The sequence below is a fragment of the Cygnus atratus genome, chromosome Z, assembly GCF_013377495.2.
Source record: "Cygnus atratus isolate AKBS03 ecotype Queensland, Australia chromosome Z, CAtr_DNAZoo_HiC_assembly, whole genome shotgun sequence".
In the NCBI taxonomy this organism is placed as follows: Eukaryota; Metazoa; Chordata; class Aves; order Anseriformes; family Anatidae; genus Cygnus; species Cygnus atratus.
Genome location: NC_066396.1, coordinates 84428311 through 84442245, shown reverse-complemented (window position 1 = coordinate 84442245; position 13935 = coordinate 84428311). Strand labels below are relative to the sequence as shown.

Here is a 13935-nt window from a genome sequence, read left to right as displayed (position 1 = left end):
CGAAGAGCAAGAGAAGCAAAAGAACACTAGGCAAACACCATACCCCACCCAATACACACACACACGCAGAGAAGGAAACAAAACAAAACAACACCTAGCTATAGTTTTCTTAGATGTTTATAGCCTAGTTCCTTGGTGACAATTTGTCCTTGGTGACAAATATGTTCACATATGTGTAGGCATTTTAAGAATAGGACAAGGCATGCAGTGGAATTTCTGTAACCTTTCAGTATATTCAAAGTCTGTGGTATGGACATAATAGAGATATATCCACCTTCAGAGTTAATGATTCAAAAAAGCAGGGGTTACAGAGCACTGGCCCTTTCTGAAGGCAGGTTTTATGCCAGATCAGCTATCATCAGTCTGGAGGTGAGTGTCACAGTTAGCTTGAGCTAATCTAATTCCACATTGCTGTTGAAAGGGATTGATTCCCCTTGTCTGTATGTTCTCCTCCTGTGTGCTGACACCAGAATTGTGTGTCAGCTGCATTAGGCAGCTTAAGTATTTTCTTTGCAGAATTAGTTCTTCATAGAACAGCTCCCTCCTTGATGGATTGGTAGGTTGTGTGATGTCACACAAGGGAAGGGTTGGACAGAGGTACTAAGAAGCAGGGTGAGTGAGAGTGTAGCAGTGGCATGGAAGTAGATGTGTTGAGACTGCCACATCTCTGTCACTAGAGTGCTAAGAAGAATCAGATGTTTTCTCTTCTTCAATGTAGACCTCAGATTACATCTCCTGGCTTGGTCAGTAGAAATACAGTTGCCCAAGGCTGACCTGAATCCAGTTAACAGGATTCACTAGTACATGAGTATGGCAAAATCCTAAATTTACTTAAACAATTCTCTAAATCCCAAACAACTTGTTTCCATCCTTAGGCATCTAAAATACTTTTCAAATCATGCTCTTTATTCATGTGCACAGTATGGTAATTATCGGGGGCTCTGCTGTCTTGTTGCAGCTGTTGGGGCTGGCTGTAGGCTTGCTCTCAGCCAGAGCATTGCTGGTCACAGGCTCCTGCAGAAGGGGTGAGAGCCCTGTCTTTCCTGTGCTCATCTGCTCATAAAGGGTCTACAATGGATGTAGCTGGAGATGAATCTTGTCTCCTTTCAGTTGGGAGTGGCTTTTGTTGCTTGGTGTCTATACAACACAATGTGTGTCTAAACTGTGGTCCAGCCTGTTGAGGTCTAACAGGAAGTTAGGGAGAGAAGATTCCAGGAATGTCTTACAAGGCAGAAGGCTTCAACCTAATTCAGTTGGCCTTGCAAGGCATTTTGATGTGATCTGAGTTCTAATGTTCAATGTAATTCTCTTGCTATTTCTAGTACTTTTTGCAAGTTTCTGCCACGTAACAGCTGTCATTGGACCAATGCTAACTCTGGTTTCTTGCAGTGAAGTGGCCAATAGCTGGCATCAGGCTGGATATCAGTGTTCTCCCTTGCCTCCTGATGTCACTGCAAAGGGAGATACATGGATGTTGCTGCTGTACAGTAACTATCTAGCTTTGTCTTCTCTCTTGCAGGCTCCTGCGAGCAAGTCTGGGACAGGAATTTCCTGGAGGGAAACCCCCTATTCTCCTAGTAACCAGCAGGTGTGACTGTGCCCAGGACTGGCAATGTGGGGAAGGGCAGGATGGCATGTCTCCAGGTGAAGACAGCACTAGGGCAGAAAGGCAAAAGAAGCCAAGGTTAATTTCTGTGTTTCAGAGTGATACCTGTGTGGTGGTGAAATATCCACCACAGGAGGCATCTAGAGAGCTAGGGAAAGAGCTCTGCTCTTTCAAAATATCTCAGAGACCTAGGAATATAATTAACTAGTCATAAACTCAGTGGAGAGTTATCGCTCTGAGGGTTAATTTAATTCTCAGGATAATGAGCCGGGGGAGTACCTAGAGTGACTACAAAATGATAGTTGTCTGCCTTTTTTGAGAATGGCCTCACCAATGCTTTACATGAGACTGTATTAAATTATGTCAATTGGTACTTCAGAAGTAATGGAGAAGTCAGGATTTGGAGAATCATCTCATGTCTGTAAACCATTGCTACTTGGTCTCCCAGACTTATCCCTAGATTTGTCTGTGACTGCTGGCAACCCACATCATCTCTTCAGAAGAAAATCAAATCTGCAGCAGACAATTATAGGTTAGCCTACCTTTAGGGAATGATTTTCTAAAACACTTTGGTTAGAGGCTAGTTTTCAATCTGAAATGTGGGGTGTTTTTTTTTTTTTTTGGTCTTAATTTCATGCAACTTTTGATGTTTGACAGCATTATTTATCCTCTCAAACTCTTCTCACCCATATCAGCTATGATCTTTTCTTTTAAATCTTTCAGTCTTTGATTTCACTTTTCATCCTGTGACAGTAACCTGTGACAGGTTTCACAAGTTAAGCCTTTTGAAATGAGACCACTCTTTTTGAAAGTGGATTTTGAAATTTTCCCTTTACAGGCATTATGTGTAACTGTATTTTGTATTAAGAGGTTGTGGTGGTTTTACTCAGCTGGGCAGCTGAGCTCCACCACAACTGTTCTCTCACTCCCCCTTTTCAAAGGGAAAGGGGGAGAAAATACAGTAGAAAGGTCTCAAGGGCTGAGATAAGGACAGGGAAGTCAACAGTTATCTCACAGGCAAAACAGTCAGCATAGGGACATTAATGAAATGCATTACCTATTACTAGCAAGCTAGAGCAGTGAGAAACAAACAAACAAACAAAACTACAAACACCTTCCCCCCATACACCCTCTTTTACATCATCCCCCTGAGTGGCACAGGGGAACAGGGAATCGGGGACTGTGGTCAGTCCATAACACTTTGTCTCCAACGCTCCTTCACAGTCACTCTCTTCCCCTGCTCCAGCTTGGGGTTCCTCCCACGGGATGCTGTCCTTCCTGAACTGATCCTGCATGGACTTCCCACAGGCAGCAGCTCTTCAAGAACTGCTCTGATATGGGTCTGCACCATGGGCTCCATCCATCAGGAGCAAAATACTCCAACATGGGTCCCCCATGGGCAACATTTCCCCCTAGATCGCCTCCTCCTGCGTGGTCTCCTCTCCACGGGCTGCAGCTCTGGCCCAGGGCCTGTTCCGACAGGGGATCGCCACAGGCCACAGCCTCCTCCAGGCCACAGCCACCTGCTCCACCGGGGGCTCCTCCATGGGCTGCAGCATGGAGATCTGCTCCATGTAGGATCCATGGGCTGCACGGGGACAGCCTGCTCCACCAGGGGCCTCTCCACAGGCCGCAGGGGAACTGCTGCTCCCTGACTGGAGCACATTCTCCCCCTCCTTCTTCACTGACCTTGGTGTCTGCAGGGTTGGTTCTTACTCCTGCTGTTGTGCAGCAGTTTCTTCTGTTTCTTAAATCTACTCTTACACAGGCGCAAACAGCATTGCTTACTGGCTCAGCTCTGGCTAGCAGCGGGTCCCTTTGGAGCTGGCTGAAATTGGCCCTTATCTAACATGGAGCAGCTTCTGGATTCTTCTCACAGAGGTCGCTCCTGCAGCCCCCTGCTACCAAAATCTTACCATGTAAATCCAATACAGAGCTGTAATGAGTTGAAAATGGTACTGTGTACTCTGTTCTTACTCATTTTGCATCTGTTGCATTCCTTTTGGAGTATGACTGCACTCCTATTCAGACCCAGCAGCTACCAGATCTTTGGCTCAGTCATACTGAGAGAGGGAATTAGGAGAATCTTATCAGGTAGAGATAGAGCGTTGACGGCATTAAACTAGGATGCTACTTAGTGTCTTTGCTAACTATTGTGCATTGTGCAAATTAACTAAAGCAAGAAGCCTTGGGCCCCTTACCAAGGTCAGTCACTTAATAAGAGTGTGAGCCTACCTTAAGAAACTGGTAGAAACTGGTCCTGCAGGTGGACAAGAGCCAAGGAGCAACTGAGTCTGCACAAAGACAAGAGGTCAACTAGTGGTGACGAGGAAGAGTCATCAACCTTCATCCCCACGACCCCTGACGACCACCACCAGGAGACACTGCGCAAGCGCAGATGGGAGGAGTTTATGGAAATGACTCCTTGGAACTAATTTTAATATGAAGCGGGGACAGGTTATGAAGATGTATAGGCGTATTGTGAAATTTCGTGCATATGTAACTCTTTGCTGCATATAACCATGGTACGTTGCCGCGTCAGGTGCACACGACTTTGGTGGGACTACCCCCTGTGCTGCCCAGTGCTGAATAAACATACCTACTTTACAATCTTACTGATTGTGGAGTCCATTTTCTGCAAGTCAATATCAGCAACCTGAGCTTGACAAAAGCTATCTGCTTTTTTGCTTTGTTAATTTTTACCCCGCTCAATGAGGTGAATCACATCATCTTGGGGTGAGGTGACCATTAACACTGACAAAGGAGAAGGGTCAGGACCACATGGCTGGGGGTAGTGAATACAACTGTGGAGCTGTAGTGAGCAACAGCTCACTCCATCTTCTATTGCTTCCTTAGCCTATCTTGCATATTCCTTGATTCTTAGATCCTTTGATATCAAGTGAGCACCAGATACACAGTAAGATTGGGAGAAGATACTATTCATTAAAGTAATGGTATTTCAATGCATTCTGTTTCAGCTCCATACATTTATTTATTTGCTTTTTTGACAGCAGATCCTCAGAGGTGTATTTCGGGCTGTTTACCTGCCAGTTTTCTTTGAGATTAAGGTCTTTTTATCAAGAAGCATTCTTGGGGTGAAGATGATACTCCTCGTTCTACATTGGAAAGAAATCTAGATATTGCCAGCAATGTGCACTCGCAGCCCAGAAAGCCAACCATATCCTGGGCTACATCAAAAGAGGTGTGACCAGCAGGGGAGGGAGGTGATTGTCCACCTCTACTCTGCTTTTTTGAGACCCCATATGGAGTACTGTGTTCAGCTCTGGGACCCCAACACAAGAAGGACATGGACATATTGGAACGAGTCCAGAGATGATCAGAGGACTAGAGCACTTCTCATATGAAGAAAGGCTGAGAGAGCTGGCGATGTTCAGCCCGGAGAACAGAAGGCTCCGGGGACACCCCCTTGCAGCCTTTCAATAGTTAAAGGGGGTCTTATAAAAAAGATGGAGAAGGACTCTTTGCTCAAGTAGATAATGATAGGACACGGGGGAACGATCTTAAACTAAAAGAGGATAGATTTAGACGAGACATTAGAAGTAAAGTCTTCACTGTAAGGTAGTGAGGCATGGGAGCAGGTTGCCAGGAGAAGTTGTGGATTCCCCATCCCTGGAGGTGTTCAAGGCCAGGCTGGACGGGGCCTTGGCCAACCTGATCACCTGAGTGGGTGACTTCCCTGCCTATGGCAGGGGGCTTGGAGTTAGATGATCCTTAAGGTCCCTTCCAACCCAACCCATTCTATGATTCTGTGATATTAATTTACTCTGAATTTAAAGAACATCAGCTCTCAGTTAAAAAACAAGCACGGGTCTCAAAGGGTGGCCCTGTATCTGCTCACAGAGTGATTTAGGGTGGAAGGGACCTCTGGACTAAGACTCTGCTTGGAATAGACCCAATTAGATCAGGTTACTGAGGTCCATGTCCACTCAAATTCTGAACACCTTCAGAGATGGACAGTCCACATCTTTCTTGACACCATTTCCAATGTTTCAATGTTTGAGTACCGTCACTGCGAGTTTGTTGTTTTGGGTGTTTTGGGTTTTTTTGGTTTGGTTTGGTTTGATTTGTTTGGTTTTTTTTTTTAATTAAACTAGCATTTGGCTAGAATGTCCCTAGTTCCAACGTGTCATGGGCAGCTTTTGTGATACCCCTGATGCTTTTTGTTACGAATTAGTGACTTGAGTTCTTGAAGATGCTTTAGTGTCACAGTTAGTGAAGCACTAGTCTTGCTAGTGGTATTCTCCATCCGTGTCATGTACACGAGCTTTCTGACACAATTACATGATTTAATACTTTTTGAATCAAAGCCTTGTACAGCAGTCTCCTGCATGTCAGGTAAGATTATATCTGGTAGATTTAGTTCTCTTTGGACAGTGAATGTTACACAAAATGGAACAGGTCCCCCAGATGATACTGAAAGACATAAGGCAATTACTAGCCTTGGGGCTTGCACGTTTTCTGGGATTTCAGGAGACTGGCCTTCAGGTTATTGCTCCAAAGTCGAAATTCCAAGAAATGGCATCTCTAATTCTTAGTCTCCATCTATTTTTAATATGAATTCATTGTTTTTGACATCTTGTAGTCAAACCAGAATTTACAGGTTTATTTCAGAGCTCAGAGAATTATTCAGAGAAGTCAAGTCCTTTGTCCAGAGGCTGGTGTCGTGATGGTATTGCCTGGCCTTGAGTTCTGCCATCTTCCGATGGGGAGCAAGCAAGCTGGGGGGAGGAAGGATCTGTTTGTGGTGGGGTTGGGCGTACGTACAGGGGACGGCAGTGGGGCTTCCTTCATGGCAGGCAGCAAGGACCTCTGACAGAGCACTGACCGCTCTGGGTAATTGCAGTCTCTGTGCTGAGAAAGGTGCTTGTCTAAGCCTCTCATGCAGGAACCCTGGTCTCTTCATTTTCTCTCCATTTTCTCCCCTGGCGATCCTCTGGCGTTACCTCCCTCCAGACACCTGCAGCTACTTGGCCTGCTCACCTGTCAGGCAGGGAGACCCGCTTTGTAAGTGCCTGTTGGTGTGCAGTGCATGCTGCTGCTCTGTGCTGCTCTCACCCAGCACCGCTGCTCGTCTCATCTTCCACCAGCTCTGTGCTCCCCAGCTCTTGGTCTTGGTGTGCACCGTGGGCTCAATGCAGAGAGCAGTGCCCAGAGCAGCCAGCCAAGGCATGAGAGGCTGGACTAGACACTGTCTAGTGACTACTCTAGTCACTGTCTGTGTCTGTGACTAGACACTGATGAGATGGCATCTGGGAGTGTTTTCTGGCAGAGAAGCTGTGGCGCTGATGGCTTTGCTCGAGTGCAGTAGCAAGCGCAGAGTGCAGGGGATGTAATCAAGGGCCAGGATCAGCTGAGCTGGAGCAGAAAAGGAGCAGGTGGGTGTCAATGCATGGAGATGCACAGAGAGCTGTGAGTGCTTTCTCACATCACAGAGGAACTAGGAGCAGTTCCTCTTGTGGGTGGGCTCTGAACATGGGCTCCCCACCTGAAGAAGGTATTTCAGGGGTTGATATGGGACTTAAGATTTTTTTCTGGTACAGGGGAGAGGGGTGTGGGTAAAGATTTTTGTATCCTTTAATTTGTATGGAGCAGGGTTAGCTAAAGGGTTCTGGCTTGGTCTTCACATTTACACCTTTATTTCTGTTTTCAGGCTTCCATTAATTTCATTGCATCACAGGATGATAGTAAATCAGTAAGTACTTCTGTTATGAGACTGTTGTAATGTCCCTATGCATTCTGCAGTGCATAGAGCTTACCTGTTCCTTCTGTGTGTGCTTACTTTCAGCCCTGTAAGTTTCAGTGTTGGCTTCTGTACTCTCCTTCAGTCCCCCATTATACGTCAAGTTTGTACAAATGCACTTAAATATTCCTAATTTGATAACTTGATGCAAATGTTCTTGCAGTTTTTATTCCTGTTTACACTTGCAGCTTTCACTCATGCTTTTTTCTGGCTTATTCAAGTTCTGCTCCTAATCTCTTTAGTATGTGATGTTTTGTTCACTTCCACACAACAACCAGCAGTGATGGCATCTAGGTCAAATCTCAGACTTTTATGTCCGCTCTTTGCTCCTATCTGTGCCTGCATTTCTAATTGGAGGCCTAGCTGGTTCTCTGTTCATTTGCACCTCTGCCTTTTGTCAGTACCCATTTATCACTGATGTTTCCCCACTGTATCTCCCATTCATGATGCATACGTTCTCCCAGCTCCGACATACTTGTGCCGTACCCCTCTGACCATTGTAGCTGCCACTTTTATGGCAGATTCTTCCTTGGGACCTGGGCTTTTTCTTTGTTGTTTCTGTTATCACCTTGACTTGTCTGATTCTCTTTGCCTGTACAAAGTATTTGTACCAGAGGCATTGCTTGGTGTTTGGTGTTTGCTTCAGTAGCTCAATTGAGTTGAACTACTTGAATTGAGTAGAATTGAGCTCAGGTGCATGGATTTGTCTTATTCACTTGCATGTCAGAGACACCTTGCTCCCCTAACTTCTCACCTCTCTTCTCTCTCTATTCCTCTGCTTTTTCCCCTATTATGCGATATTGACACAAGCAGACCAAACCAGGTGTCATTCAGCCTCTTTCTCGAGTGCGTCAAAATGCTGCCTCACATAATTCGGAGGACAGGGACAGCCCCAATCCCTTCCAGCAACCTGAGCCCTGCTCCAGTGTCCAGAACTCTGTAAGTGGCCTGCAGTTCTTTCTTGCTAAGCTTGTCCTAGGCTGCTCTAGTGCCACTTTTTCTGGTGGGTAGGCTGAACACAGCCTCCCAGTGGTGTCTTTGTAGTTTACAGGTCATATGCCTTAGCCAAAGCTGGTTTTGAATTTGCATCAGACTGGATGCCCTGATTAAGAACCCGTACTCTACAAGTAGAGTTATAGTCAATGTGTCCTGTTCAGTTTTCTAACATAAAAGAGCCTCACCAGCCTGCCTTGTGTCTTCACTTACCCATTCAAAAATCTTGCATTGTTGAAACTGAATAGTGGCTGAAATCCTCACAGCAGTTAGTTTTAAATCCTTATTTATGAACTGTTGCATTCTGTTGAGGCATAAATCATTCAGAACCCTTTTCTGTCAATGTCTTGAATCTTGGAACAAAAGCCAATATCATCTCACTGATAGTAAGTTTTTTGATTTGCAAAATAATTGTTTTTTCAAAGATTATTTTTATCTGTGATGTATGTTGATGGGAGAGAAAGATTAGGTATTTTGGTTTTTGCCTTGGTAAGAATTGTCATGACTTGTGCACCTGTAATATACCTCTTCCCTTTTATTAAAACCTATATGAAATTATAGCAAATTACAGACATTTCTCTGAATAAGTGAAGGGAAGATTTGAGATCAAAGTCTATTCTTCTCCAGATTATTGACCCCTGAGTGGGTTGCCACTGGTTTAGGAGACTATGACCATTAGCCTTGAAGTGTGCAGAACTATGGACTGGTCATTTTAGAAACAGAAGCACAAGAGCCACTGGGGGAAAAAAAAATTAGAATGAGACTGATAGATCCCTTCCCACAAGGAAGGCTCATTTAGTCATGTGAGAGAAATCTCAAATAATTTTCTTCAGATAGGATCTTCTGTGAAGCTTATTTTATTCACGATTGCAATGGCGGGCAACCTGTCAATCAGGAGCGCATTTTAGTAGACAAATCATAACCTTTTATTCCCTATTACCTGATGCCTGATCACCTCCCCTGTTTCCTCATTGCCTGAGTACTACAGGTTCACGAGCTACCCGACACTCCTCTCTATACCATATATGTACAATTTTTCTTTTTTTTCAACCCTTTAATTTCTCCTTTCTTATGTTTTGAGAACTTGTGATCTTTGTTTTACTGTTCTCACACTGCTCATTCTGTTTTTCTCAAGCTTCTACCTTATTTTGGAATAGTGAGGCCTTCTACTGTCCACTTACCTACTTAGCATTTCTCCTTATTATGACTACACAGCTACCTTTGAATACAGAAAATTAGTTCTCTGCTGCAAAAACACAACTTAGTTTCTCACAGTCAGAAGTACTAGATAAAGCCAGGGCTTACCTTCCATTTTCTAGCAGACTAAAATTGGCTAATCAGTTCTAAATAAGGGTCAGTCAACTGTATATCTGCTGTATTCCAGCGTCCAAAGCCCATTGCTTCAAATAAGTGCATTCTAGTTGAATTGGTTGGAAATCCTTAAGGATCAAGACAGCAGTCTGGCACCTTGGCCAAGAGATCAGTCACAAAATTCTGGTGAAGTCAGTGTGGATCTATACCACCAGAAGTATCAGTCCTCCACAATCCAGGAAATAAAATGGGGCTACGTTACATGTGCTGCTGTATATAGTGTCCACTGCTCACCTTTCTGTATAAGGCTGCAGTAGCTGTCCCTTCTGTATTCCAGGCTTTGCAGGCTGAGGATTTTGCAGTTTCCCTCATTTTCTGTTTTTGTTGTTGTTGTTGTTGTTTTTTCTATAAATCTGTGATTCTTTTTATATTCTGTATTTGTCCCTTTAGCCAAAGCCACCTTCACCACCCTCTCCTGACAAGACTCCCATCAATGTCAAGCAAGCATACAAGACCTTTGCAGCAGTACCCTTGTCACACCCTCTGCTCGAGACACAGGTAACTGGTGCTGACTGGGGGAAATGTTGCCCAAACAGTGGAACACACAGAAGATAAAACGTTGCAAGTGAGCTCGGGAGGTGTGAGGGTAGGAAGGAGGTAGCAACTTGTTTACCCCAAAGAAATATGCTGTGTGTGATGTTGAGGATGAACTAGGTTCATGAGTTAGATGTCGTGACTCATCTTGTATACGGATGATTTCTCAAGTTCTAGCTGCTGTATCATGGTTTAGGAAGCAATTATTGATCCTGAAGTAGCTCACCTTGTATTTTGTACTATTAAATTCAATTCTTTTCATCCTCCTCAAAGCAACCTATCGTTCCCGGACGCTATTCCAAACGTTTTGAATTTTAACAGTGCTTATCTCCATTCTGTGGAGTGGATGAATGAAATAAAGTGCAGAGACCTTTGACAACTCTGCATTTCTGCAAATCTGTTTTCTGGTCTTCTTTGTCATTCATCAACTTTTTTCATACCTCCTTGGTTTCTGATTCAAATTTGGCAATGCAAATGTTAACCAAGATTGGTCACAAACCTGATCTTTGTAGTCTCAAGACTACAGATCTTTGCAGTTCTTTGTTTAAGAAAATATATTATCAAATGAGGGTATGAGATTAATCTTCATTGCACCTGTTCCACTGTGCTTTTTTCCTTTTATTTTCATGTTGTATTTTCATCCTTGAATGTTTGTCCTAGAGCTTTTTACAATGCTTATATTAGACTAATGACTCTGCTTCTCAAATTGTTTTTGCCTGCTTCTTGATTCTGACAAGATATTAGCTATCTTTTAGACATAAATGTCCACCTAGTCAAACAAGTCAATTAAAAAAAGATCCTTGTTGGACTTTGAGTTCCTTGGGTCTTTTTATTCAGAATTCTTGAACAGTGATCTGCAGGGGCGAGATTTTTAATAACTTCCGGCAGTTCTCATTTTACCCTTACAGTTTCTGATTTCTGGTTCACGGATGGATTTTGTGGATCAATTTCTTCTTTTCCCTGTAATTCTACTCTTCCAATATTCTGTTATTTTATTCTGCTAAATAAGATTTTTTTTCTTCCTGATAGTGAAATTTCCACTTCTTAGAAGTAAATTTTACGTAGTTATATCTTTGATTTAAAGAAAATCTAAACCTCTGTCTTAAGCTAAGCCCTCTGCTCCTGTTTGGTTCACTGATTTCCCTGTAAGTTTCAGTTTCTGCCCTTTTAAAATCGAAAACTTTTGTCACCATCTGTTTCTGTTTAACCCTCAATTAACTTAAATCCTCTTTGCCCACTACTCACAATTGCTAAGTCTGAAGCAGCCTTGCCTTTTGTTAATTCTGTGACTGTTCTGTGAACCAGTCCATCAGCTGATGCCCCTGACTGCTGCTGTTTTATATTGCATCATTGACACTTAGTTGTGGGAGAGGAGCGATGGTAGAAAACCCTCTTTTTAGAGTGTGCCCACTTCTCTGTATCCTTAGGAATTGCTTGGTCAGACCAGCACAGAGAAACCTAAAACTGCCCTAGAGGTGAGTTCTGGTGGCTGGAGCAGGAACTAGGACAGGGACTTAAAGAGGATTCAGGCTTTCAGGACTGTGGATGTGGAGACAGGATCCCAGTGTGGGCACACACTAAAGGGCTGGGAAGGAGGAGGAGGGTGTGGGTATGGAGCATGTGAGTGGGGTGGGCATGCATTCAGGGTGGTATGGGAAGAGAGTCTTGGCTTGGTCACTCTGTGGACAATGCTGGTCCATCTCCCACAGGTGCCAATGCCAAGTGGACTGCACAGCCCCGAACAGCGATCTTTCCGCAAGAGGCAGAAGTATTTTGAAGTTGAGGTTAAGCAGCAGCAGATGGATAAGCCTCCCAAGCGTGTCTCCTTGGTAGGAGAGGATGACTCAAAGAAAATGAAGGAAGAAGAAGGTATGCTTCAATCTGTGCAGGGAAATTTGGCCTGTTAAGTGAGTCCTACCTCTATGGGAGGCATGAGATAGCACACACACCAGGAATCCAAGACCTGCAAAAGTGTGTGGGTGGTTGTTAAAAAGGCCTGGTAACTGCTTGACATATGTGAACTTTAATGAGTTTATTGGCTGCTCCACTGTTACTGTGTAAAACACAACTTCTAATCAGGACAACTCTGAGTACAAGAATTAAAAAAAAAAAAAAATCTGGGGAAGAGAAATCTCACAGTGAAGATTGTCCAGATAATAAATGAAATTTTAGCTTACTCAAGATGAAATATCCCAGTAAAATACTTCAAAATCATAAGTTACATCCTCTGGATCTCTGCAATTCTAGCAGTTACCCAAAGATTTCTGCTGTTTTGTGCTCCCACTGCCAGCAAACTACAGCTTTAGAAATTTCTAAATCTTGTCATAAAGATCCCTAGTCATGTTTTGAATTGGGCACACTTACTTGCACAAGTGTTCCACTTGCATTTTCTTATTTTAAAAGCATTTAATGAAAGAGGCCAAGCATTGTTATTACTTTGCAGTTACAGTAGATTGGTCAGAACGCCTGCCTGCAGAGAGTAGCCTATTCACAGGCCCCTTTTGTCCCTGTTTCTCCTGGGTCCTGTGCAGCTATCTGCCTGCCTAATGGTTCCCTTTGACTATGTGCCAGGAGGAGGGGGTTCCTCAGCACTCCAGTCCTGGTTTTGGCTGAGATAGTTATTTTTCTTCGTAGTAGCTAGTACGGTGCTGTGTTTTGGATTTAGGATGAGAATAATGCTTCAACATATTAATATTGTAGTTGCCATAGAGCAGTGCTTACACTTAGTAAGGGACTTTTCAGCTTCTCATGCTGCCGTGCCAGTGAGGAGGATGGAGGTGCACAAGAAGCAGAGAGGGGATGGAGCCAGGGCAGCTGGCCCAAACTGACCAAAGGGATATCCCATATGATGTCATGTGGAACAATAAAATGGGGGGGAGGGGGTTATTGCTGCTCAGGGAGTGTCTGGGCATCAGTCAGTGGGTGGTTCTGCATCACTTTTTTTGTACATTCTAGTATTCTCTCTCATCTCACTGTGTGGGGCGGGTGAGTGAATGGCTGTGTGGTGATTAGCTGCCTGCTGGGTTAAACTACAATAAGCCTCTAGGAGTGGAGGCTTATTGACTAGGGAGGGCAGAACTAAGGGAATGTAGTAGAGCTCATTACATCTGAAACATCAGTGGAGTGGAGGAGAAACAAAGGAAATGGTGAAGAGCACAGACTTGAAGGGATGATGAGCATAAGTTCCTGCCCAGAGGCTTCATCCCTGTGGGGTTTTAGTGAGTGCCTTGTGGTGTAAGATGAGTCTGTATTATTTTGACAGCTCAAAAGCTGCAGCAGAAACGTACCCTTCTGTTGGAAGAAGAAGTGGAAGAGGATGAGATGATAAAATGAGTGCCTGAGGTGAGCATGCAGTCCAGCGTCATCATTGAAGGAGCTGAGTTCAAGATTGAGAGGCTAAATGGAAGGAGCATCCAGCCTCCAGGAACTCGTTAAGACAAGACTGCTTGCTCAGTGCTACCTACGTGTGTCAGAGGTGTCTCAGCATCAGTAGTTTTTCAGGGAAGAGGGCTGGACATTATCTCAGCTTCAACATAAAACCACACAGTATGGGGTTTTGTTTTTCCCGCTCTTTCTTTTCAGAAGAATACCTTCTTCAGCTCTGTGCTTTGGTATGTAGAGCGATTGATTTTTGGTGATAGCTAACTTGTGATAAGCCTTGGTGCTGGAC

General features: G+C 44.0%; 1 pseudogene; it reads left to right on the top strand.

Annotated features, from left to right (window-relative positions):
- LOC118258695 (protein scribble homolog) overlaps positions 1-13700 on the top strand; it is a 77239-nt pseudogene extending 63539 nt beyond the window's left edge.
- Positions 13701-13935: the final 235 nt, after the last annotated feature.